The sequence below is a fragment of the Triticum aestivum genome, chromosome 1A, assembly GCF_018294505.1.
Source record: "Triticum aestivum cultivar Chinese Spring chromosome 1A, IWGSC CS RefSeq v2.1, whole genome shotgun sequence".
Taxonomy (NCBI): domain Eukaryota; kingdom Viridiplantae; phylum Streptophyta; class Magnoliopsida; order Poales; family Poaceae; genus Triticum; species Triticum aestivum.
In genome coordinates, this window is record NC_057794.1 from 89,497,047 (window position 1) to 89,521,910 (window position 24,864).

Here is a 24,864-nt window from a genome sequence, read left to right on the forward strand (position 1 = left end):
GGGGCGATGGTTTGGCGCGCGGTTTGGCTCGTTGGAGAGCCCTCACTGGTGCGCATCGAACGATGGTGGTGGCCGTGCCTGTGGTGGCCGGTACCGACGACGACGAGCTCGTGAGCGGCGGCCGGAGTTCGGGTGCGGTCGGGTTCGGCGCTGCTGCTCACAACCGAGGGAGCTGAGGCGCTGGAGGGGCTCTACGGGTCACGGCAAGCACAACGGGTGCACGCCCGTGACCAAATGGTCACCGGGGTTTGGCCGGCAACGATCCCATGCGGCGGCGGCTGCTGTTAGCAAGGGGGCGGCGGCTACGGCAATCAAACGGAGGCGGGATTAGGGGGAAGATGACCAGGGGCTCACAGCAGTGCCGTAGGGATGGTTAGCGGGCTCGGGGACGTCCTACGTGCGGCGGATCGACGACGATGGTGGCCGGAGCCCGAGGTGGAAGACAACGGCGATGGCGACGTTGCTGGCCTCCCGAGGTCGCGTGCGTCATGTGTGTAGCTCCACGGGGTCGGGTTGGAGCTCAGGGATGCGGAGAGGGAGCGAGGGGGTGGCTATGGCCGTGGGGGAGCTCGTCGGCGGCGACGGCTGCGTTCGGGCGAGTGAGAGAGAGGAAGCAGAGGAGAGGAGGGCCACGGGGAGAGTGATAGAGGGGTCGAGGGGGTTCGGCATCTCCGTGGCGTCGTCTAGGCGCATCGGAGAGGGGCCAGGCAGGCAGGGAGGGAGGAGGTGGCCGGCGCGGCCGTGCGCGTGCGAGCACGCAGCTGCTTCGGGGCGAGGGGAGGAAGACGATGGAGGGGCTGCAGTGGTGGGCTGGGCCGCACAGGAGCTGGGCCGGCTGGGCTACCAGGTGAGCGCCAGGTAAGTCCAGGTGGGTTCTCTCTCTCTTTTTTTTATTGTTCTGTTTTCTTTTATTAATATCTTTTGCCATTGTTTTGAATTTGAACAAATTCAAACAATGCCAAAACTCCTCTGAATATTTTTATTTTGCTAGATGGACTTTTCCAAAAGCTCATAACATATTTCAGGGGTATTTGAAATTATATTCTAATTATATGAATATAATTCAAATTCAAATAGCTAATGATTTAAATTCAAAGTCCCAAAAATAAATCCTTAAAAATGTTCAATATTTTGGTTGGGACCAGAACCCTTGCCAAAAATTATCAAACATTTAAGAAGAGCATTTTGGAACAATGAATGAGATTTTAGGGTTTTTGCCCTTCTTTTATTTAAGTTTTTGAGGCTTCCAAATTTCCTCAGTTCAAGTTTCAAAAATTTAAACATGATGCAAACACTAGGCAGCACCAGAAGCTAGGGATGTGACACCTAGGGCCCATGCGCCTAGGGTTTGGGGGGAACCCTAAAGGGGGGCACCGCCCCTTGCTTGGGGGGCAATCCCCCTCCCCCTTGGCCGCTGATACGTCTCCAACGTATCTATAATTTTTGATTGCTCCATGCTATATTATCTACTGTTTTGGACTATATTGGGCTTTATTTTCCACTTTTATATTATTTTTGGGACTAACCTATTAACCGGAGGCCCAGCCCAGAATTGCTGTTTTTTTTGCCTATTTCAGTGTTTTGAAGAAACGGAATATCAAACGGAGTCCAAACGGAATGAAACCTTTGGGAACGTGATTTTCTCACCGAACGTGATCCAGGAGACTTGGACCCTACGCCAAGGCATCAGAGAGGTGGTCATGAGGGTTGGGGGCGCCCCCCTAGGGCGCGCCCCCTGCCTCGTGGGCCCCTCGATGCTCCACCGACATACTTCTTCCTCCTATATATACATACGTACCCCCAAACAATCAGAACGGGAGCCAAAAACCTAATTCCACCGCCGCAACTTTCTGTATCCACGAGATCCCATCTTGGGGCCTGTTCCAGAGCTCTGCCGGAGAGGGCCGTCATCACGGAGGGCTTCTACATCATCATAGCCTCTCCGATGAAGTGTGAGTAGTTTACCTCAGACCTTCGGGTCCATAGTTAGTAGCTAGATGGCTTCTTCTCTCTTTTTGGATCTCAATACAAAGTTCTCCCCCTCTCTTGTGGAGATCTATCGATGTAATCTTCTTTTTGCGGTGTGTTTGTTGAGTCCGATGAATTGTGGGTTTATGATCAAGTCTATCTATGAATGATATTTGAATCTTCTCTGAATTCTTTTATGTATGATTGGCTATCTTTGCAAGTCTCTTCGAATTATCCGTTTGGTTTGGCCACCTAGATTGGTAGTTCTTGCCATGGGAGAAGTGCTTAGCTTTGGGTTCGATCTTGAGGTGTCCTTTCCCAGTGACAGACGGGGCAGCAAGGCACGTATTGCATCGTTGCCATCGAGGATAACAAGATGGGGTTTATTTCATATTGCATGAATTTATCTCTCTACATCATGTCATCTTGCTTAAGGCGTTACTCTGTTTTTAACTTAATACTCTAGATGCATGCTGGATAGCTGTCGATGAGTGGAGTAATAGTAGTAGATGCAGAATCGTTTCGGTCTACTTGTCACGGACGTGATGCCTATATACATGATCATGCCTAGATATTCTCATAACTATGCTCAATTCTGTCAATTGTTCAACAGTAATTTGTTCACCCACCATAGAATACTTATGCTCTTGAGAGAAGCCACTAGTGAAACCTATGGCCCCCGGGTCTATTCTCATCATATCAATCTCCATCACTTTAATCTTCCTTTGCTTTTTTACTTTGCCTTTACTTTTTACTTTGCATCTTTATACCAAAAATACCGAAAATATTATATCTATCAGATCTCACTCTCGTAAGTGACCATGAAGGGATTGACAATCCCTAATCGCGTTGGTTGCAAGTAGCTATCGTTTTGTGCAGGTACAAGGGACTTGAGCGTGGCCTCCTACTGGATTGATACCTTGGTTCTCAAAAACTGAGGGAAATACTTACGCTACTTTGCTGCATCATCCCTTCCTCTTCGGGGAAAACCAACGCAGGCTCAAGAGGTAGCAGCCGCCGCCCCCCTCTAGATCTCATCTACAGGGGCCGGCCCCCTTCGCCCTTCTCCCTATAAATAGAGGGGCGAGGGGAGGGCTGCAACACCACATCCAAGGTGCAACCCCTCCCCTCCCCAACACCTCTCCTCCTCTGCGTGAGCTTGGCGAAGCCCTGCCGGAGAACTGCCACTCCATCACCACCGCGCCGTCGTGCTGCTGTTGGAGCCTTCTTCCTCAACCTCTCCCACCTCCTTGCTGGTTCAAGGCGCGGGAGACGTCATCGGGCTGCACGTGTGTTGAATGCGGAGGCACCGTTGTTCGGTGCTCAGATCGCATTCGGCCGCGATCTGAATCGCTACGTGTATGACTCCTCCAACCGCGTTCTTGCAACGCTTCCGACTCGCGATCTTCAAGGGTATGAAGATGCACTCCCCTCTGGTTGCTAGTTACTCCATAGATTGATCTTGGTGATGCGTAGAAATTTTTTAATTTCTGCAACGATCCCCAGCAGTGGTATCAGAGTTAGGTCTATGCGTAGAACACAAGTTGTTGTGGGCGTCAATTTTGTCAATTTACTTGTTGTTACTAGTCTTATATTGATTCGGCAGCATCGTGGGATGAAGCGGCCCGGACCGACCTTACACGTACGCTTACGTGAGACTGGTTCCACCGACTGACATGCACTAGTTGCATAAGGTGGCTAGAGGGTGTCTGTCTCTCCCACTTTAGTCGGATCGGATTCAATGAAAAGGGTCCTTATGAAGGGTAAATAGAAATTGGCATATCACGTTGTGGTTTTGGCGTAGGTAAGAAACATTCTTGCTAGAAACCTATAGCAGCCACGTAAAAACTTGCAACAACAATTAGAGGACGTCTAACTTGTTTTTGCAGCATATGCCATGTGATGTGATATGGCCAAAAGGATGTGATGAATGATATATGTGATGTATGAGATTGATCATGTTCTTGTAATAGGAATCATGACTTGCATGTCGATGAGTATGACAATCGGCAGAAGCCATAGGAGTTGTCTTAATTTATTTATGACCCGCGTGTCAACATAAACATCATGTAATTACTTTACTTTATTGCTAACCGTTAGCCATAGTAGTAGAAGTAATAGTTGGCGAGACAACTTCATGAAGACACGATGATGGAGAGCATGATGATGGAGGTCATGGTGTCATGCCGGTGATAATGATGATCATGGCGCCCCGAAGATGGAGATCAAAAGGAGCAAAATGATATTGGCCATATCATGTCACTATTTAATTGCATGTGATGTTTATCATGTTTTACATCTTATTTGCTTAGAACGACGGTAGCATAAATAAGATGATCCCTCGCAATAATTTCAAGAAAGTGTCCCCCCCCTAACTATGCACCGTTGCTAAGGTCCGTTGTTCCGAAGCACCATGTGATGATCGGGTGTGATAGGTTCTAACGTTCGCATACAACGCGTGTAAGCCATATTTACACACGCAATACACTTAGGTTGACTTGACGAGCCTAGCATGTACAGACATGGCCTCGGAACACAGAAGACCGAAAGGTCGAACATGAGTCGTATAGAAGATATGATCAACATGAAGATGTTCACCGATGATGACTAGTCCGTCTCACGTGATGATCGGACACGGCCTAGTTGAATCGGATCATGTATCACTTAGATGACTAGAGGGATGTCTATCTTAGTGGGAGTTCATTAAATAATTTGATTAGATGAACTTAATTATCATGAACATACTCTAAAATTCTTTGCAATATGTCTTGTAGATCAAATTGCCCACGCTAATGTTGCCCTCAACTTCAACGCATTCCTAGAGAAAACCAAGCTGAAAGACGATGGCAGCAACTACACGGACTGGGTCCGTAACCTAAGGATTATCCTCATAGCTGCCAGGAAAGCATATGTCCTTGATGCACCGCTAGGTGAAGCACCTGTTTTCCCAGCAGAACAAGACGTTATGAACGCTTGGCAGACGCGTAGTGATGATTACTCCCTGGTTCAGTGCGGCATGCTTTACAACTTAGAACCGGGGCTCCAAAAGCATTTTGAGCAACACGGAGCATATGAGATGTTCCAAGAGATGAAAATGGTTTTCCAAGCTCATGCCCGGGTCGAGAGATATGAAGTCTCCGACAAGTTCTACAGTTGTAAGATGGAGGAGAATAGTTCCGTCAGCGAGCACATACTCAAAATGTCTGGGTTGCACAACCGTTTGTCTCAGCTGGGAGTTAATCTCCCGGATGATGCGATCGTTGACAGAATCCTTCAGTCGCTCCCACCTAGCTACAAGAGCTTTGTGATGAACTTCAATATGCAGGGGATGGAAAAGACCATTCCTGAGGTATATTCAATGTTGAAATCAGCGGAGGTGGAAATCAAAATGGAACATCAAGTGTTGATGGTGAATAAAACCACTAAGTTCAAGAAAGGCAAGGGTAAAAAGAACATCAAGAAGGACGGCAAGGGAGTTGCCGCGCCCGGTAAGCAAGCTGCTGGGAAGAAGCCAAAGAATGGACCCAAGCCTGAGACTGAGTGCTTTTATTGCAAGGGAAACCGTCACTGGAAGCAGAACTGCCCCAAGTACTTAGCGGATAAGAAGGCCGGCAATGCCAAAGGTATATGTGATATACATGTTATTGATGTGTACCTAACCAGCGCTCGTAGTAGCTCCTGGGTATTTGATACCCGTGCAGTTGCTCATATTTGTAACTCAAAACAGGAACTGCGGAATAAACGGAGACTGGCGAAGGACGAGGTGACGATGCGCGTCGGGAATGGTTCCAAGGTCGATGTGATCGCCGTCGACACACTACCTGTACATTTACCTACGGGATTAGTTTTAAACCTCAATAATTGTTATTTAGTACCAGCTTTGAGCATGAACATTGTATCTGGATATCGTTTAATGCGAGATGGCTACTCATTTAAATATGAGAATAATGGTTGTTCTATTTATATGAGAGACATGTTTTATGGTCATGCCCCGCTGGTAAATGGTTTATTCTTATTTAATCTCGAACGTGATGTTACACATATTCATAGTGTGAATGCCAAAAGATGTAAGGTTGATAATGATAGTCCCATATACTTGTGGCACTGCCGCCTTGGTCACATTGGTGTCAAACGCATGAAGAAACTCCATGCAGATGGACTTTTGGAGTCTGTTGATTATGAATCATTTGACACATGCGAACCATGCCTCATGGGCAAAATGACCAAGACTCAGTTCTCCGGAACAATGGAGCAAGCAACCAACTTATTGGAAATCATGCATACTGATGTGTGCGGCCCAATGAGTGTTGAGGCTCGCGGTGGCTATCGTTGTGCTCTCACCCTCACTGATGACTTGAGTAGATATGGGTATGTCTACTTAATGAAACACAAGTCTGAGACCTTTGAAAAGTTCAAGGAATTTCAGAGTGAGGTTGAGAATCAACGTGACAGGAAAATCAAGTTCTTATGATTAGATCATGGGGGAGAGTATTTGAGTCACGAATTTGGCATGCACTTAAGGAAATGCAGAATTGTTTCAAAACTCACGCCGCCTGGAATACCTCAGCGTAATGGTGTGTCCGAACGTCGTAATCACACTCTATTAGATATGGTACGATCTATGATGTCTCTTACTGATCTACCGCTGTCATTTTGGGGTTATGCTATAGAGGCTGCCGCATTCACTTTAAATAGGGCTCCATCGAAATCCGTTGAGACGACACCATATGAATTGTGGTTTGGTAAGAAACCTAAGCTGTCGTTTCTGAAAGTTTGGGGATGCGATGCTTATGTCAAGAAACTTCAACCTGAAAAGCTCGAACCCAAATCGGAAAAATGCGTCTTCATAGGATACCCTAAAGAAACTATTGGGTATACCTTCTACCTCAGATCCGAAGGCAAGATCTTTGTTGCCAAGAATGGATCCTTTCTAGAGAAAGAGTTTCTCTCGAAAGAAGTAAGTGGGAGGAAAGTAGAACTTGATGAAGTATTGCCTCTTGAACCGGAGAGTGGCGCAGCTCAAGAAAATGTTCCTGAGGTGCCTGCACCGACTAGAGAGGAAGTTAATGATGATGATCATGAAACTTCAGATCAAGTTGCTACTGAACTTCGTAGGTCCACAAGGACACGTTCCGCACCAGAGTGGTACGGCAACCCTGTCCTGGAAATCATGTTGTTAGACAATGGTGAACCTTCGAACTATGAAGAAGCGATGGCGGGCCCAGATTCCGACAAATGGCTGGAAGCCATGAAATCCGAGATAGGATCCATGTATGAAAACGAAGTATGGACTTTGACTGACTTGCCCGATGATCGGCGAGCCATAGAAAATAAATGGATCTTTAAGAAGAAGACAGACGCGGATGGTAATGTGACCATCTATAAGGCTCGGCTTGTCGCTAAGGGTTATCGACAAGTTCAAGGGGTTGACTACGATGAGACTTTCTCACCCGTAGCGAAGCTGAAGTCCGTCCGAATCATGTTAGCAATTGCCGCATTCTATGATTATGAGATATGGCAAATGGACGTCAAAACAGGCATTCCTTAATGGTTTCCTTAAGGAAGAATTGTATATGATGCAGCCGGAAGGTTTTGTCGATCCTAAGAATGCTGACAAGGTGTGCAAGCTCCAACGCTCAATCTATGGGCTGGTGCAAGCCTCTCGGAGTTGGAACATTCGATTTGATGAGATGATCAAAGCGTTTGGGTTTACGCAGACTTATGGAGAAGCCTGTGTTTACAAGAAAGTGAGTGGGAGCTCTGTAGCATTTCTCATATTATATGTGGATGACATACTATTGATGGGAAATGATATAGAATTCTTGGAAAGCATAAAGGCCTACTTGAACAAGTGTTTCTCAATGAAGGACCTTGGAGAAGCTTCTTATATATTAGGCATCAAGATCTATAGAGATAGATCGAGACGCCTCATTGGTCTTTCACAAAGTACGTACCTTGACAAGATATTGAAGAAGTTCAATATGGATCAGTCCAAGAAGGGGTTCTTGCCTGTATTGCAAGGTATGAGATTGAGCACGGCTCAATGCCCGACCACGGCAGAAGATAGAGAAAATATGAGTGTCGTCCCCTATGCCTCGGCCATAGGGTCTATTATGTATGCCATGCTGTGTACCAGACCTGATGTAAACCTTGCCGTGAGTTTGGTAGGAAGGTACCAAAGTAATCCCGGCATGGAACACTGGACAACGGTCAAGAATATCCTCAAGTACCTAAAAAGGACTAAGGATATGTTTCTCGTTTACGGAGGTGACGAAGAGCTCGTCGTAAAGGGTTACGTCGATGCTAGCTTTGACACAGATCTGGATGACTCTAAGTCACAAACCGGATACGTGTATATTTTGAATGGTGGGGCAGTCAGCTGGTGTAGTTGCAAGCAAAGCGTCATGGAAGGATCTACATGTGAAGCGGAGTACATGGCAGCCTCGGAAGCAACACAAGAAGCAATCTGGATGAAGGAGTTCATTACCGACCTAGGACTTATTCCCAAAGCGTCGGGCCTGATGACTCTCTTCTGTGACAACACTGGAGCTATTGCCCTTGCCAAGGAGCCCAGGTTTCATAGGAAGACCAGGCATATCAAGCGCCGCTTCAACTCCATTCGTGAAAATGTTCAAAATGGAGACATAGATATTTGTAAAGTGCATACGGACCTGAATGTCGCAGATCCGTTGACTAAACCTCTTCCTCGAGCAAAACATGATCAACACCAGAACTCTATGGGTGTTCGATTCATCACAATGTAACTAGATTATTGACTCTAGTGCAAGTGGGAGACTGTTGGAAATATGCCCTAGAGGCAATAATAAAATGGTTATTATTATATTTCCTTGTTCATGATAATTGTCTATTGTTCATGCTATAATTGTGTTATCCGGAAATCGTAATACATGTGTGAATACATAGACCACAACATGTCCCTAGTGAGCCTCTAGTTGACTAGCTCGTTGATCAATAGATGGTTACGGTTTCCTGACCATGGACATTGGATGTCATTGATAACGGGATCACATCATTAGGAGAATGATGTGATGGACAAGACCCAATCCTAAGCATAGCGCAAGATCGTGTAGTTCGTCTGCTAAAGCTTTTCTAATGTCAAGTATCTTTTCCTTAGACCATGAGATTGTGCAACTCCCGGATACTGTAGGAATACTTTGGGTGTGCCAAACGTCACAACGTAACTGGGTGACTATAAAGGTGCACTACGGGTATCTCTGAAAGTGTCTGTTGGGTTGGCACGAATTGAGACTGGGATTTGTCACTCCGTATGACGGAGAGGTATCTCTGGGCCCACTCGGTAAGACATCATCGTAATGAGCTCAATGTGACTAAGGGTTAGTCACGGGATGATGTGTTACATAACAAGTAAAGTGACTTGCCGGTAATGAGATTGAACGAGGTATTGGGATACCGCCGATCGAATCTCGGGCAAGTAACGTACCGATTGACAAAGGGAATTGTATACGGGATTGCTTGAATCCTCGACATCGTGGTTCATCTGATGAGATCATCATGGAACATGTGGGAGCCAACATGGGTATCCAGATCCCGCTATTGATTATTGGCCGGAGAGTTGTCTCGGTCATGTCTGCATGGTTCCCGAACCCGTAGGGTCTACACACTTAAGGTTCAATGATGCTAGGGTTATTAGGAAGATTTGTATGTGATTACAGAATGTTGTTCGGAGTCCCGGATGAGATCCCGGACGTCACGAGGAGTTCCGGAATAGTTCGGAGGTGAAGATTTATATATGGGAAGTCATCATACGGTCATCGGAAATATTCGGGGGTATACCGGTATTGTATCGGGACCACCGGAGGGGTTCCGGGGGTCCACCGAGAGGGTCCACCTGCCCCGGAGGGCCTTATGGGCTGTAGGTGGAAGGGAACCAGCCCCTAGTGGGCTGGGCGCCATTCCCCCCCTAGGGCCCATGCGCCTAGGGTTGGGGGGAACCCTAAAGGGGGGCGCCCCCCTTGCTTGGGTGGCAAGCCCCCTCCCCCTTGGCCGCCGCCCCCTCTAGATCTCATCTAGAGGGGCCGGCCCCTTCCCCCTTATCCCTATAAATAGAGGGGCAAGGGGAGGGCTGCAGCACCACATCCAAGGTGCAGCCCCTCCCCTCCCCAACACCTCTCCTCCTCCACGTGAGCTTGGTGAAGCCCTGCCGGAGAACTGCCACTCCATCACCACCACGCCGTCGTGCTGCTGTTGGAGCCTTCTTCCTAAACCTCTCCCTCCTCCTTGCTGGATCAAGGCATGGGAGACGTCACCGGGCTGCATGTGTGTTGAACGCGGAGGCACCGTTGTTCGGTGCTCAGATCGGATTTGGCCGCGATCTGAATCGCTACGTGTACGATTCCTCCAACTGCGTTCTTGCAACGCTTCCGACTCGCGTTCTTCAAGGGTATGAAGATGCACTCCCCTCTCATTGCTATTTACTCCATAGATTGATCTTGGTGATGCGTAGAATTTTTTTAATTTCTGCAACGATCCCCAACAAGAAAATATTACGGTGGGTGAACAAATTACTGCCGAGCAATTGATGGAAAAGTGCAAAGTTATGACGATATCTAAGGCAATGATCATGGATATAGGCATCATGTCCGTGTCAAGTAGACCGACTCCTGTCTGCATATACTACTATTACTCCACACATCGACTGCTATCTAGCATGCATCTAGAGTATTAAGTTCATAAAGAGCGGAGTAATGCATTAAGAAAGATGACATGATGTAGATGAATTAACTCAAACAATATGATGAAAACCCCATATTTTGATCCTCGATGGCAACAATACAATACGTGTCGGTTCCCCTTCTGTCACTAGGATCAAGCACCGCAAGATTGAGCCAAAGCTAAGCCCTTCTCCCATTGCAAGAAAAACCAATCTAGTTGGCCAAACCAAATCGATAGTTCGGAGAGACTTGCAAAGATATCAAATCATGCAAATAAGAATTTAGAGGAGATTCAATAAATATTCATACATAAGTTGATCATGAATCCATAATTCATTGGATCTCGGCAAACACACCGCTAAAGAGTATTACATCGAATAGATCTCCAAGAACATCGAGGAGAACTTTGTATCGAGAATAGAAGAGAGAGAGAGAGAGAGAAAAAGCCATCTAGCTACTAGCTATGGACCCGTAGGTCTGTGGTAAAGTACTCACACTTCATCGGAGAGGCAATGGTGTTGATGTAGAAGCCCTTCGTGATCGAATCCCTCTCCGACAGGACGCCGGAAAAGGCCCCTAGATGGGATCTCACGGGTACAGAAGGTTGCAACAGTGGAAAAGTGGTTTCGTTGCTCTCCCAGAAGGTTTTGGGATATTTGAGAATATATAAGAAGAAGAAATAGGTCGGTGGAGTCATGAGGGGCCCACAAGGGTGGGGTGCACGTCCTACCCCCCTGGGCGCGCCTCCCAACCTTGTGGCCGCCTCGTGGCTTTCCTGACGTGCACTCCAACAGCCCTCTGGATGTCTTCTGGTCTAAGAAAAATAATCGCAAAAGTTTCATTCAGTTTGGACTCCGTTTGGTATTCCTTTTCTGCGAAACTCTAAAACAAGGAAAAAACAGGAACTAACATTGGGCTCTAGGTTAATAGGTTAGTCCCGAAAATCATATAAAATAGCATATTAATGCATATAAAACATCCAAAACAGATAATATAATAGCATGGAACAATCAAAAATTATAGATACGTTGGAGACATATCAAGCATCCCCGAGCTTAATTCCTGCTCGTCATCGAGTAGGTAAATGATAAAGACATAATTTTTTATGTGGAATGGTACCTAACATATTTATCCATGTAATTCTCTTTACTGTGGCATGAATGTTCAGATCCGTATGATTCAAAACAAAAGTTTAATATTAACATAAAAACAATAATACTTCAAGTATACTAACAAAATAATTATGTCTTCTCAAAATAACATGGCCAAAGAAAGCTTATCCCTACAAAATCATATAGTCTGGCTATGCTCGATCTTCATCACAGAAAATATTTAAATCATGCACAACCCCGATGACAAGCCAAGCAATTGTTTCATACTTTTAACGTTCTCAAACTTTTTCAACTTTCACGCAATACATGAGCGTGAGCCATGGACATAACACTATAGGTGGAATAGAATATGGTGGTTGTGGGGAAGACAAAAAAGAAGGAGATAGTCTCACATCAACTAGGCTTATCAACGGGCTATGGAGATGCCCATCAATAGATATCAATGTGAGTGAGTAGGAATTGCCATGCAATGGATGCACTAGAGCTATAAGTTTATGAAAGCTCAAAACAAAAACTAAGTTGGTGTGCATCCAACTTGCTTGCTCATGAAGACCTAGGGCAATTTGAGGAAGCCCATCGTTGGATTATACAAGCCAAGTTCTATAATGAAAAAAATTCCCACTAGCATATGAAAGTGACAACATAGGAGACTCTCTATCATGAAGATCATGGTGCTACTTTGAAGCACAAGTATGGAAAAAGTAACACTGCCCCTTCTCTCTTTTCTCTCATTAATTTAATTGGGTCTTCTCTCATTTTTTTGGCCTCTTTTTTTTCGTCCGGAGTCTCATCCCGACTTGTGGGGGAATCATAGTCTCCATCATCCTTTCCTCACATGGGGCAATGCTCTAATAATGAAGATCATCACACTTTTATTTACTTACAACTCAAAAATTACAACTCGATACTTAGAACAAAAATATGACTCTATATGAATGCCTCCGGCGGTGTACCAGGATGTACAATGAATCAAGAGTGACATGTATGAAAGAATTATAAATGGTGCCTTTTCCACAAATACAATGTCAACTACGGGATCTTGCAAAGCAATATGACAATATTGGAGCGTGTCATATAAATGGAACGGTGGAAAGTTGCATGGCAATATATCTCGGAATGGCTATGGAAATGCCATAATAGGTAGGTATGGTGGCTGTTTTGAGGAAGGTATATGGTGGGTTTATGGTACCAGTGAAAATTGTGCGGTACTAGAGAGGCTAGCAATGGCGGAAAGGTGAGAGTGCGTATAATCCATGGACTCAACATTAGTCATAAAGAACTCACATACTTATTGCAAAAATCTATTAGTTATCGAAACAAAGTACTACGCGCATGCTCCTAGGGGGATAGATTGGTAGGAAAAGACCATCGCTCGTCCCCGACCGCCACTCATAAGGAAGACAATCAATAAATAAATCATGCTCCGACTTCATCACATAAAGGTTCACCATACGTGCATGCTACAGGAATCACAAACTTCAACACAAGTATTTCCCGGATTCAAAACTACTCACTAGCATGACTTCAATATCACCATCTTCATATCTCAAAACAATCATAAGGAATCAAACTTCTCATAGTATTCAATGCACTTTATATGCAAGTTTTTATTATATCCCTCTTGGATGCCTATCATATTAGGACAAAATTTATAACCAAAGCAAACTACCATGATGTTTAGAGACTCTCAAAATAATATAAGTGAAGTGCAAGAGTTCATCAATTTCTATAAAATAAAGCCACCGCCGTGCTCTAAAAAGATATAAGTGAAGCACTAGAGCAAATTTGCCTAGCTCAAAAGATATAAGTGAAGCACATAGAGTATTCTAATAAATCACGATTTATGCGTGTCTCTCTCAAAAGGTGTGTACAGCAAGGATTATTGTGGCAAACTAAAAAGCAAAGACTCAAATCACACGAGACGCTCCAAGGAAAACACATATAATGTGGATAGCCTCAAGTAAAGTTACCGATAGACGAAGACGAAAGAGGGGATGCCTTCCAGGGCATCCCCAAGCTTAGGCTCTTGGTTGTCCTTGAATATTACCTTGGGGTGCCTTGGGCATCCCCAAGCTTAGGCTCTTGCCACTCCTTATTGCATAGTCCATCAAATCCTTACCCAAAACTTGAAAACTTCACAACACAAAACTCAATAGAAAATCTCATAAGCTTCGTTAGTATAAGAAAATAAATCACCACTTTTGGTACTGTTGTGAACTCATTCTTCATTTAAATTGGTGTAATATCTACTGTTCCAACTTTTCCATGGTTCATACCCTCCGATACTAGCCATAGATGCATCAAAATAAGCAAACAACACGGGAAAAACAGAATTTGTCAAAAACAGAACAGTCTGTAGTAATCTGGATATTTCGAATACTTATGTAACTCCAAAAATCGTGAAAAATTAGGACAACCTAAGAATTTTTTATTAATCTTCTTCAAAAAGAATCAATATTTTATCACACTCTTGCTAAAAATAAGAATTGTTTTCCTGAGCGCAAAAGTTTCTGTTTTTCAGCAAGATCAAATCAACTATCACCGTAAGCTATCCCAAAGGTCTTACTTGGCACAAACACTAATTAAAACATAAAAACCACATCTAAACAGAGGCTAGATGAATTACTTAATGCAAAACAGAACCTAAAAAGCAAAAACAACAATAAAGTTGGGCTGCCTCCCAACAAGCGCTATTGTTTAACGCCCTTAGCTAGGCATAAATCACATATAGATCTAAGTATTATCGTCTTTGGAATGCAATTCTTAAATCTCACACCTATAACCCTTAGGAGGTTCTTTAATGTTGTTAATGATCAAACTCCTAGGCAAGAAATCAAGAAATTCACTTGTAGCAATTGGTTACTTAATATTATTGAAAAAATTGGGATGAACACTTATTGTTTTGAGATCTTCATTTTCCTTACTAGCAGATTCACCCTTATTCTTAGGAACATAAGTAAACTTGGCAATCTTAGTAGGAGGAAGATTTGGAGTAGTTTTAACGGAGGAAAAAGCGGAACCCAAGTTGGTAATAATACCTTCTAGTTTGCCAATTCTAGTAGAATCTTGATCTATCTTTTCATTAACTATGGGTTCCTTTTCTCTAAGTTTCTTTAGAGTATCCTACCTTAGATCCATATTGAGTAATCTGATTATGAATCCTTTTATCCAAATTTTCAATCAACTCTACAGTTGCAATTCTATTTTCAATAATATCCAATCTTTGCATTACATGTTCCAAGGTTAAAACAGTTCCATTGACCAAAAGAGGTGGTGGGCCTAGAAAATCTATCATGGCATTGTAAGAATCGAAAGTATGGCTCCCCAAGAAATTTCCCCCCAGTAATGGTATCTAGAACATATCTACTCCAAGGAGTAACACCTACGTAAAATTGCGAAGAAGAATGAAAGTGGATTGCTTTTGAGTAGATCTATTTTGAGCATTGAAAATTCTATACCAAGCATCTTTTAAATTCTCTCCTTCCCTTTGTTTAAAGTTGAGCACCTCATTATCGGGAGTGCTAACAAGGATGGGAGGACTAGCCATGATGGCAAAACAAAAGATCTAACGCACAAGTGAACAAAGAGCAAATGAAGAAGATGAACGTAAGAGGGGCAAAGAAAAGACAAATCTTTTCGAAAACCGTTTTAGAAGTGGGGGAGAGGAAAACAAGAGGCGAATGGAAAATAATGTAATGCAAGGGATGAGAGTTTATGATGGGTACTTGGTATGTCTCGGCTTGGCGTAGATCTCCCTGGCAACGGCGCCAGAAATTCTTGCTACTACCTCTTGAGCTTGCATTGGTTTTTCCCTTGAATAAGAAAGGGTGATGCAACAAAGTAGAGTAAGTACTTCCTTCAGTTTTGAGAACCAAGGTATCAATCCAGTAGGAGACAACGCACAAGCCACCGAATACCTACACAAACAAACACCAACTCGCACCCAACATGATAAAGGGGATATTTTTGGTATTTTTGGTTTATGGAACAGAAAGTAAAAGATTGCAAAGAAAGTAAATAGGAAACGAAAATTGTAGATCAGAAACTTATATGATGGAAAGTAGACCCGGGGGCCATAGGTTTCACTAGAGGCTTCTCTCAAGATAGAAAATATTACGGAGGGTGAACAAATTACTGTCGAGCAACTGATAGAAAAGCGCAGAGTTATGACAATATCTAAGGCAATGATGATGAATATAGGCATCATATCCGTGTCAAGTAGACCGACTCCTGCCTGCATCTACTACTAGTACTCCACACATCGACCACTATCCTACATGCATCTAGAGTATTAAGTTCATAAAGAATGGAGTAACACAATAGGAAAGATGACATGATGTAGAGGAATTAACTCAAACAATATGATGAAAACCCATCTTTTTATCCTCAATGGCAACAATACAATACGTGTCGGTCCCCCTTCTGTCACTAGGATCGAGCACGGCAAGATTGAACCCAAAGCTAAACACTTCTCCCATTGCAAGAAAAACTAATCTAGTTGGCCAAACCTAATCGATAGTTCGAATAGACTTGCAAAGATATCAAATCATGCATATAAGAATTCAGAGGAGATTCAAATAATATTCATAGATAAGCTGATCATAAATCCACAATTCATCGAATCTCGGCAAACACACCGCAAAAGAGTATTACATCGAATAGATCTCCAAGAACATTGAGGAGAACTTTGTATTGAGAATCAAAGAGAGAGAAAAGGCCATCTAGCTGCTAGCTATGGACCCGTAGGTCTGTGGTAAAATACTCACGCTTCATCGGAGAGGCAATGGTGTTGATGTAGAAGCCCTCCCTGATCGAATCCCCCTCTGGCAGGACGCCGGAAAAGGCCCCTAGATCGGATCTCACGGGTACAGAAGGTTGCGGTGGTGGAAAAGTGGTTTCGTGGCTCTCTTGGAAGGTTTTGGGATATTTGAGAATATATAGGCGGAAGAAATAGGTCGGTGGAGTCATGAGGGACCCACAAGGGTGGGGGTGCGCCCTACCCCCTAGGCGCGCCTCCCGACCTTGTGGCCGCCTCGTGGCTTTCCTAACGTGCACTCCAAGCCCTCTAGATGTCTTCTAGCCCAAGAAAAAGCATCACGAAAATTTCATTCCGTTTGGTATTCCTTTTCTGCGAAACTCTAAAACAAGGAAAAAATAGGAACTAACATTGGGCTCTAGGTTAATAGGTTAGTCCCGAAAATCATATAAAATAGCATATTAATGCATATAAAACATCCAAAACAGATAATATAATAGCATGGAACAATAAAAAATTATAGATACGTTGGAGACGTATTAGAAGCCCATGCGTGCTGATACGTCCATTTTGCATCATGATTTTATATCGATATTTATTGCATTATGGGCTGTTCTTTCACATTATGTCACAATACTTATGGCTATTCTCTCTTATTTTACAAGGTTTGCATAAGGAGGGAGAATGCCGGCAGCTGGAATTCTAGGCCGGAAAAGGAGCAAATATTAGAGACCTATTCTGCACAACTCCAAAAGTCCTGAAACTCCACGGAATACCTTATAATAAATAATGAAAAATCCTCGCCAAAGATGAAGACCAGGGGGCCCACACCCTTCCCACGAGGGTGGGGGTGCGCCCCCTAGGGCGCACCCCCTAGGGTGCACCCCCTACCTCGTGGGCCCCCTAGTGGCTCTGCGATGACCATCTTCTCCTATATGAAGTCTTTCGTCGAGAAAAAAATAAGAAGCAACCTTTCGGGACAAAACTCCGCCACCACGAGGCGGAACCTTGGCGGATCCAATCTAGAGCTCCGACAGAGCTGTTCTGCCGGGGAAACTTCCCTCCCGGAGGGGGAAATCATCACCATCGTCATCACCAACACTCGTCTCATCGGGAGAGGGCAATCTCCATCAACATCTTCATCAGCACCATCTCATCTCAAAACCCTAGTTCATCTCTTGTATCCAATTCTTGTCTCCAAGTCCGGGATTGGTGCTAGTAGGTTGCTAGTAGTGTTAATTACTCCTTGTAGTTGATGCTAGTTGGTTTAATTGGTGGAATATCATATGTTCAGATCATTTATGCATATTATTACCCCTCTGATTATGAACATGAATATGCTTTGTGAGTACTTACGTTTGTTCCTGAGGACAAGGGAGAAGTCTTGCTATTAGTAGTCATGTGAATTTGGTATTCGTTCGATATTTTGATGAGATGTATGTTGTCTAACCTCTAGTGGTGTTATGTGAACGTCGACTACATAACACTTCACCATTATTTGGGACTAGAGGAAGGCATTGGGAAGTAATAAGTAGATGATGGGTTGCTAGAGTGACAGAAGCTTAAACCCTAGTTTATGCGTTGCTTTGTAAGGGGCTGATTTGGATCCATATGTTTCATGCTATGGTTAGGTTTACCTTAATACTTTTGTTGTAGTTGCGGATGCTTGCAATAGAGGTTAATCATAAGTGGGATGCTTGTTCAAGTAAGAACAACACCCAAGCACCGGTCCACCCACATGTCAAATTATCAAAGTACAGAACGTGAATCATATGAATGTGATGAAAACTAGCTTGACGATATTCCCATGTGTCCTCAGGAGCACTTTTCCTTATATAAGAGTTTGTCCAGGCTTGTCCTTTGCTACAAAAAGGATTGCGCCACCTTGCTGCACTTTATTTACTTTTGTTACATGTAGCTCTTTACAAATTATCTCATCACAAAACTATCTGTTACCACTTATTTCAGTACTTGCAGAGAATACCTTGTTGAAAACCGCTTATCATTTCCTTCTGCTCCTCGTTGGGTTCAACACTCTTACTTATCGAAAGGACTACGGTAGATCCCCTATACTTGTGGGTCATCAAGACTCTTTTCTGGCGCCGTTGCCGGGGAGTGAAGCGCCTTTGGTAGGTCGAATTTGGTAAGGAAAAATTTATATAGTGTGCTGAAATTTACTGTCACTTGTTACTATGGAAAGTAATCCTCTGAGGGGCTTGTTCGGGGTATCTTCACCCCGACCAGTAGAGCAAAGAGTTGCTCCTCAACCTACTAAACCTATTGAAAATGAAATTCCTTATGAGTATCCTTCGGGTATAATAGAAAAACTGCTAGCTAATCCTTTTACAGGAGATGGAACAAAGCATCCTGATGAACACCTTATATATGTGGATGAAGTTTGTGGATTATTTAAGCTTGCAGGTACACCCGATGATGTTGCTAAGAAGAAGGTCTTCCCTTTATCTTTGAAGGGAGATGCATTGACATGTGATACGTCTCCAACGTATCTATAATTTTTGATTGCTCCATGCTATGTTATCTACTATTTTGGACTATATTGGGCTTTATTTTCCACTTTTATATTATTTTTGGGACTAACCTATTAACCGGAGGCCTAGCCCAGAATTGCTGTTTTTTGCCTATTTCAGTGTTTCGGATAAACGGAATATCAAACGGAGTCCAAACGGAATAAAATCTTCGGGAACGTGATTTTCTCACCGAATGTGATCCAGGAGACTTGGATCCTGCTCCAAGGAACGAAAGAGGCGGTCACGAGGGTGGGGGGCGCGCCCCCCCTAGGGCGCGCCCCTTGCCTCGTGGGCCCCTCGTTGCTCCTCCAACATACTTCTTCCTCCTATATATATACACACGTTCTCCCAAACGATCAGAACAGGAGCCAAAAACCTAATTCCACCGCTGCAACTTTCTGTATCCACGAGATCCCATCTTGGGGCCTGTTCCGGAGCTCCGTCGGAAGAGGGACATCATCACGGAGGGCTTCTACATCATCCTAGCCCCTTTGATGAAGTGTGAGTAGTTTGCCTCAGACCTTCGGGTCCATAGTTAGTAGCTAGATGGCCTCTTCTCTCTCTTTGAATCTCAATACAAAGTTCTCCCCCTCTCTTGGGGAGATCTATTCGATGTAATCTTCGTTTTGCGGTGTGTTTGTTGAGACTGATGAATTGTGGGTTTATGATCAAGTCTATCTATGAATAATATTTGAATCTTCTCTGAATTCTTTTATGTATGATTGGTTATCTTTGCAAGTCTCTTCGAATTATCAGTTTGGTTTGGCCAACTAGATTGGTAGTTCTTGCCATGGGAGAAGTGCTTAGCTTTGGGTTCAATCTTGCGGTGTCCTTACCCAGTGACAGAAGGGGCAGCAAGGCACGTATTGTATCGTTGCCATCGAGGATAACAAGATGGGGTTTATTTCATATTGCATGAATTTATCTCTCTACATCATGTCATCTTGCTTAAGGCGTTACTCTGTTTTTAACTTAATACTCTAGATGCATGCTGGATATCGGTCGATGAGTGGAGTGATAGTAGTAGATGTAGAATCATTTCGATCTACTTGTCACGGACGTGATACCTATATACATGATCATGCCTAGATATTCTCATAACTATGCTCAATTCTGTCAATTGCTCTACAGTAATTTGTTCACCCACCGTAGAATACTTATGCTCTTGAGAGAAGCCACTAGTGAAACCTATGGCCCCCAGGTCTATTCTCATCATATCAATCTCCATCACTTTAATATTGTTTTGCTTTTTTACTTTGCTTTTACTTTTTACTTTGCATCTTTATACCAAAAATACCAAAAATATTATATCTATCAGATCTCACTATCTTAAGTGACCGTGAAGGGCTTGACAACCCCTAATCGCGTTGGTTGCGAGTAGCTATCTCTTTGTGCAGGTACGAGGGACTTGAGCGTGGGCTCCTACTGGATTGATACCTTGGTTCTCAAAAACTGAGGTAAATACTTATGCTACTCTACTGCATCATCCCTTCCTCTTCGGGGAAAACCAACGCAAGCTCAAGACGTAGCAACATGGTATAGGCTATGTGATGATACGAGATCATGGAACTATAGAAGATTGAAATTGGAATTTCATGAAAGGTATTACCCTATGCATCTTGTTCATCGTGATCGCAATTATATATATAATTTTTGGCCTCGCGAAGGAGAAAGCATCACTCAAGCTTGGGGGAGGCTTAAATCAATGTTATATTCATGCCCCAATCATGAGCTCCCAAGAGAAACAATTCTTCAAAAAATTTATGCTCGGCTTTCTGAAAATAATCGCACCATGCTCGATACTTCTTGTGCTGACTCTTTTATGATGAAGACTATTGGATTTAGATGGGATTTATTGGATAGAATTAAATGCAACTCTGAAGATTGGGATCTCGATAAAGGTAAGGAGTCAGGTATTACACCTAACTTCGATTGTGTTAAATCTTTTATGGATACCGATATTTTCCGTAAGTTTAGCACTAAATATGGACTTGATTCTGAGATAGTAGCTTCTTTCTGTGAATCTTTTGCTACTTATGTTGATCTCCCTAAGGATAAGTGGTTTAAATATTATCCTCCCATAGAAGTAAAAGTAGCTGCACCTATTAAAGTTGAAGAAAAGACTGTCACTTATAATGATCCTATTGTTCCTACTTGTTATGTTGAGAAACCACCTTTCCCTGTTAGGATAAAGGATCATGCTAAAGCTTCAACTGTGGTTCGTAAAAGCAATATTAAAACATATACACCTCCTGAGCAAGTTAAAGTAGAACCTAATATTGCTATTGTTAAAGATCTCTTGTCTGATAATATAGATGGGCATGTTATTTACTTCTGTAATGAAACTGCTAGAATTGCTAAACCCCGTGATACAGATAAACCTAGACCTGTGGTAGGCATGCCTGTTATTTTTGTTAAAATAGGAGATCATTGTTATCATGGCTTATGTGATATGGGTGCTAGTGCTAGTTCAATACCTATTGACTTATACAAAGAAATTATGCATGCCATTGCACCTGTTGAGTTAGAAGAAATTGATGTTACTATTAAACTTGCTAATAGAGATACTATTTCACCAATGGGAATTGTTAGAGATGTTGAAGTCTTGTTTGGGAAAACTAAATATCCTGCTGATTTTCTTGTTCTTGGTTCCCCACAAGATAACTTTTGTCCCATTATATTTGGTAGACCCTTCTTAAATACTATTAATGCTACCATAGATTGCACAAGGGATGTTGTTACCGTCGTCTTAGATGATATGACTCATGAGTTTAATTTCTCTAAATTTAGTAAACAACACCGTGAAGAAGAATTGCCTAGTAAGGATGAAATTATTGGTCTTGCTTCTATTGCCGTACCTCCTAGTGATCCTTTAGAACAATATTTTCTAGACCATGAGAATGATATGTTTATGAATGAAAGAAGGGAAATAGATGAAGTATTCTTTAAACAGGAAGCTGTGCTGAAACACAATTTTCCTATTGAAATCCTAGGGGATCCCCCTCCACCTTAGGGTGATCCCGTGTTTGAGCTTAAACTGTTGCCTGATAATCTTAAATATGCTTATCTTGATGAAAAGAAGATATATCCTGTTATTATTAGTGCTAACCTTTCAGAGCATGAAGAAGAAAGATTATTGAAAACTCTGAAGAAGCACTATGCTGCTATTGGATATACTCTTGATGATCTTAAGGGCATTAGTCCCACTCTATGTCAACATAAAATAAATTTGGAAGCAGATGGCAAACTAGTTCATGATCCTCAATGATGTCTGAATCCTAAAATGAAAGAAGTGGTAAGAAAAAAATACTAAAGCTTCTGGAGGCAGGTATAATTTATCCCGTTACTGATAGTCAGTGGGTAAGCCTTGTTCATTGTGTCCCTAAGAAGGGAGGTATTACTGTTGTTCCTAATGATAAAGATGAATTGATTCCACAAAGAATTATTACAGGTTATAGGATGGTAATTGATTTCCGCAAATTAAATAAGGCTACTAAGAAAGATCATTACCCCTTACCTTTTATCGATCAAATGCTAGAAAGATTATGAAAACATACACATTACTGCTTTCTAGATGGTTATTCTGGTTTCTCTCAAATACTTGTGTCGGCTAATGATCAATCAATGACTACTTTTACATGTCCTTTTGGCACTTTTGCTTATAGACGTATGCCTTTTGGTTTATGTAATGCACCTGCTACCTTTGAAAGATGCATGATGGCTATATTCTCTGACTTTTGTGAAAAGATTTGTGAGGTTTTCATGGACGACTTTTCCGTCTATGGATCTTCTTTTGATGATTGCTTGAGCAATCTTGATCGAGTTTTGTAGAGATGTGAAGAAACTAATCTTGTCTTGAATTGGGAAAAGTGCCACTTTATGGTTAATGAAGGTATTGTCTTGGGGCATAAAGTTTCTGAAAGAGGTATTGAAGTTGATAAAGCCAAGGTTAATGCTATTGAAAAGATGCCATGTCCCAAGGACATCAAAGGTATAAGAAGTTTCCTTGGTCACGTTGGATTTTATAGGAGGTTCATTAAGGACTTCTCAAAAATTTCTCGGCCTCTGACTAATTTATTATGAAAAGATATACCATTTGTCTTTGATGATGATTGTGTAGAAGCATTTGAAATACTTAAGAAAGCAGTAATCTCTGCACCTATTGTTCAGCCACCTGATTGGAATTTACCCTTTGAAATTATGTGTGATGCTAGCGATTATGCTGTAGGTGCTGTTCTAGGGCAAAGAGTTGATAAGAAATTAAATGTTATCCATTATGCTAGTAAGACTCTAGACAATGCTCAAATAAATTATGCTACTATTGAAAAAGAACTTTTAGCAGTTGTATTTGCTTGTGATAAGTTCAGACCTTATATTGTTGATTCTAAAGTAGCTATCCACACTGATCATGCTGCTATTAAATATCTTATGGAGAAGAAAGATGCTAAACCTAGACTTATTAGATGGGTTCTCTTGCTACAAGAATTTGATTTGCATATTGTTGATAGAAAAGGAGCTGAGAACCCCGTTGCAGACAACTTATCTAGGTTAGAGAATGTTCTTGATGATCCACTACCTATTGATGATAGCTTTCCTGATGAACAATTAAATGTCATAAGTACTTATCGTAGTACCCCTTGGTATGCTGATTATGCTAATTACATAGTTGCTAAATTTATACCACCTAGCTTCACATACCAACAAAAGAAAAAGTTCTTCTATGATTTGAGACATTACTTTTGGGATGACCCACATCTTTATAAAGAAGGAGTAGATGGTGTTATTAGACGTTGTGTACCTGAGCATGAACAGGAACAGATCCTATGCAAGTGCCACTCCGAAACTTATGGAGGACACCACGCGGGAGATAGAACTGCACATAAGGTATTGCAATCCGGTTTTTATTGGCCTACTCTCTTCAAGGATGCCCGTAAGTTTATCCTATCTTGTGATGAATGTCAAATAATTGGTAATATTAGTAGACGTCAAGAAATGCCTATGAATTATTCACTTGTTATTGAACCGTCTGATGTTTGGGGCTTTGATTATATGGGACCTTTTCCTGCCTCTATTGGATATACACATATTTTAGTTGCTATTGATTATGTTACTAAGTGAGTAGAAGCTATTCCAACTAGTAGTGCTGATCATAAAACTTCTATTAAAATGCTTAAAGAAGTTATTTTTCCAAGGTTTGGAGTCCCTAGATATTTAATGACTGATGGTGGTTCACATTTTATTCATGGTGCTTTCCGTAAAATTCTTGCTAAATATGACGTCAATCATAGAATTGCATCTCCGTATCACCCAGTCTAGTGGTCAAGTAGAATTGAGTAATAGAGAACTCAAATTAATTTTGCAAAAGACTGTTAATAGGTCTAGAAATAATTGGTCCAAGAAACTTGATGATGCATTATGGGCCTATAGAACTGCATATAAAAATCCTATGGGTATGTTTCCGTATAAAATGGTATATGAAAAAGCATGTCACTTACCTCTTGAACTAGAACATAAGGCATATTGGGCTATTAAAGAGCTCAACTATGATTTCAAACTTGCCGGTTAAAAGAGGTTATTTGATATTAGCTCACTTGATGAATGGAGGGCCCAAGCTTATGAAAATGCCAAGTTGATTAAAGAAAATGTTAAAAGATGGCATGACAAAAGGATACAAAAGAGTGAGTTTAATGTAGGTGATTATGTATTGCTATACAACTCTCGTTTAAGATTTTTTGCAGGAAAACTTCTCTCTAAATGGGAAGACCCCTATGTTATCGAGGAAGTCTATCATTCTGGTGCCATAAAAA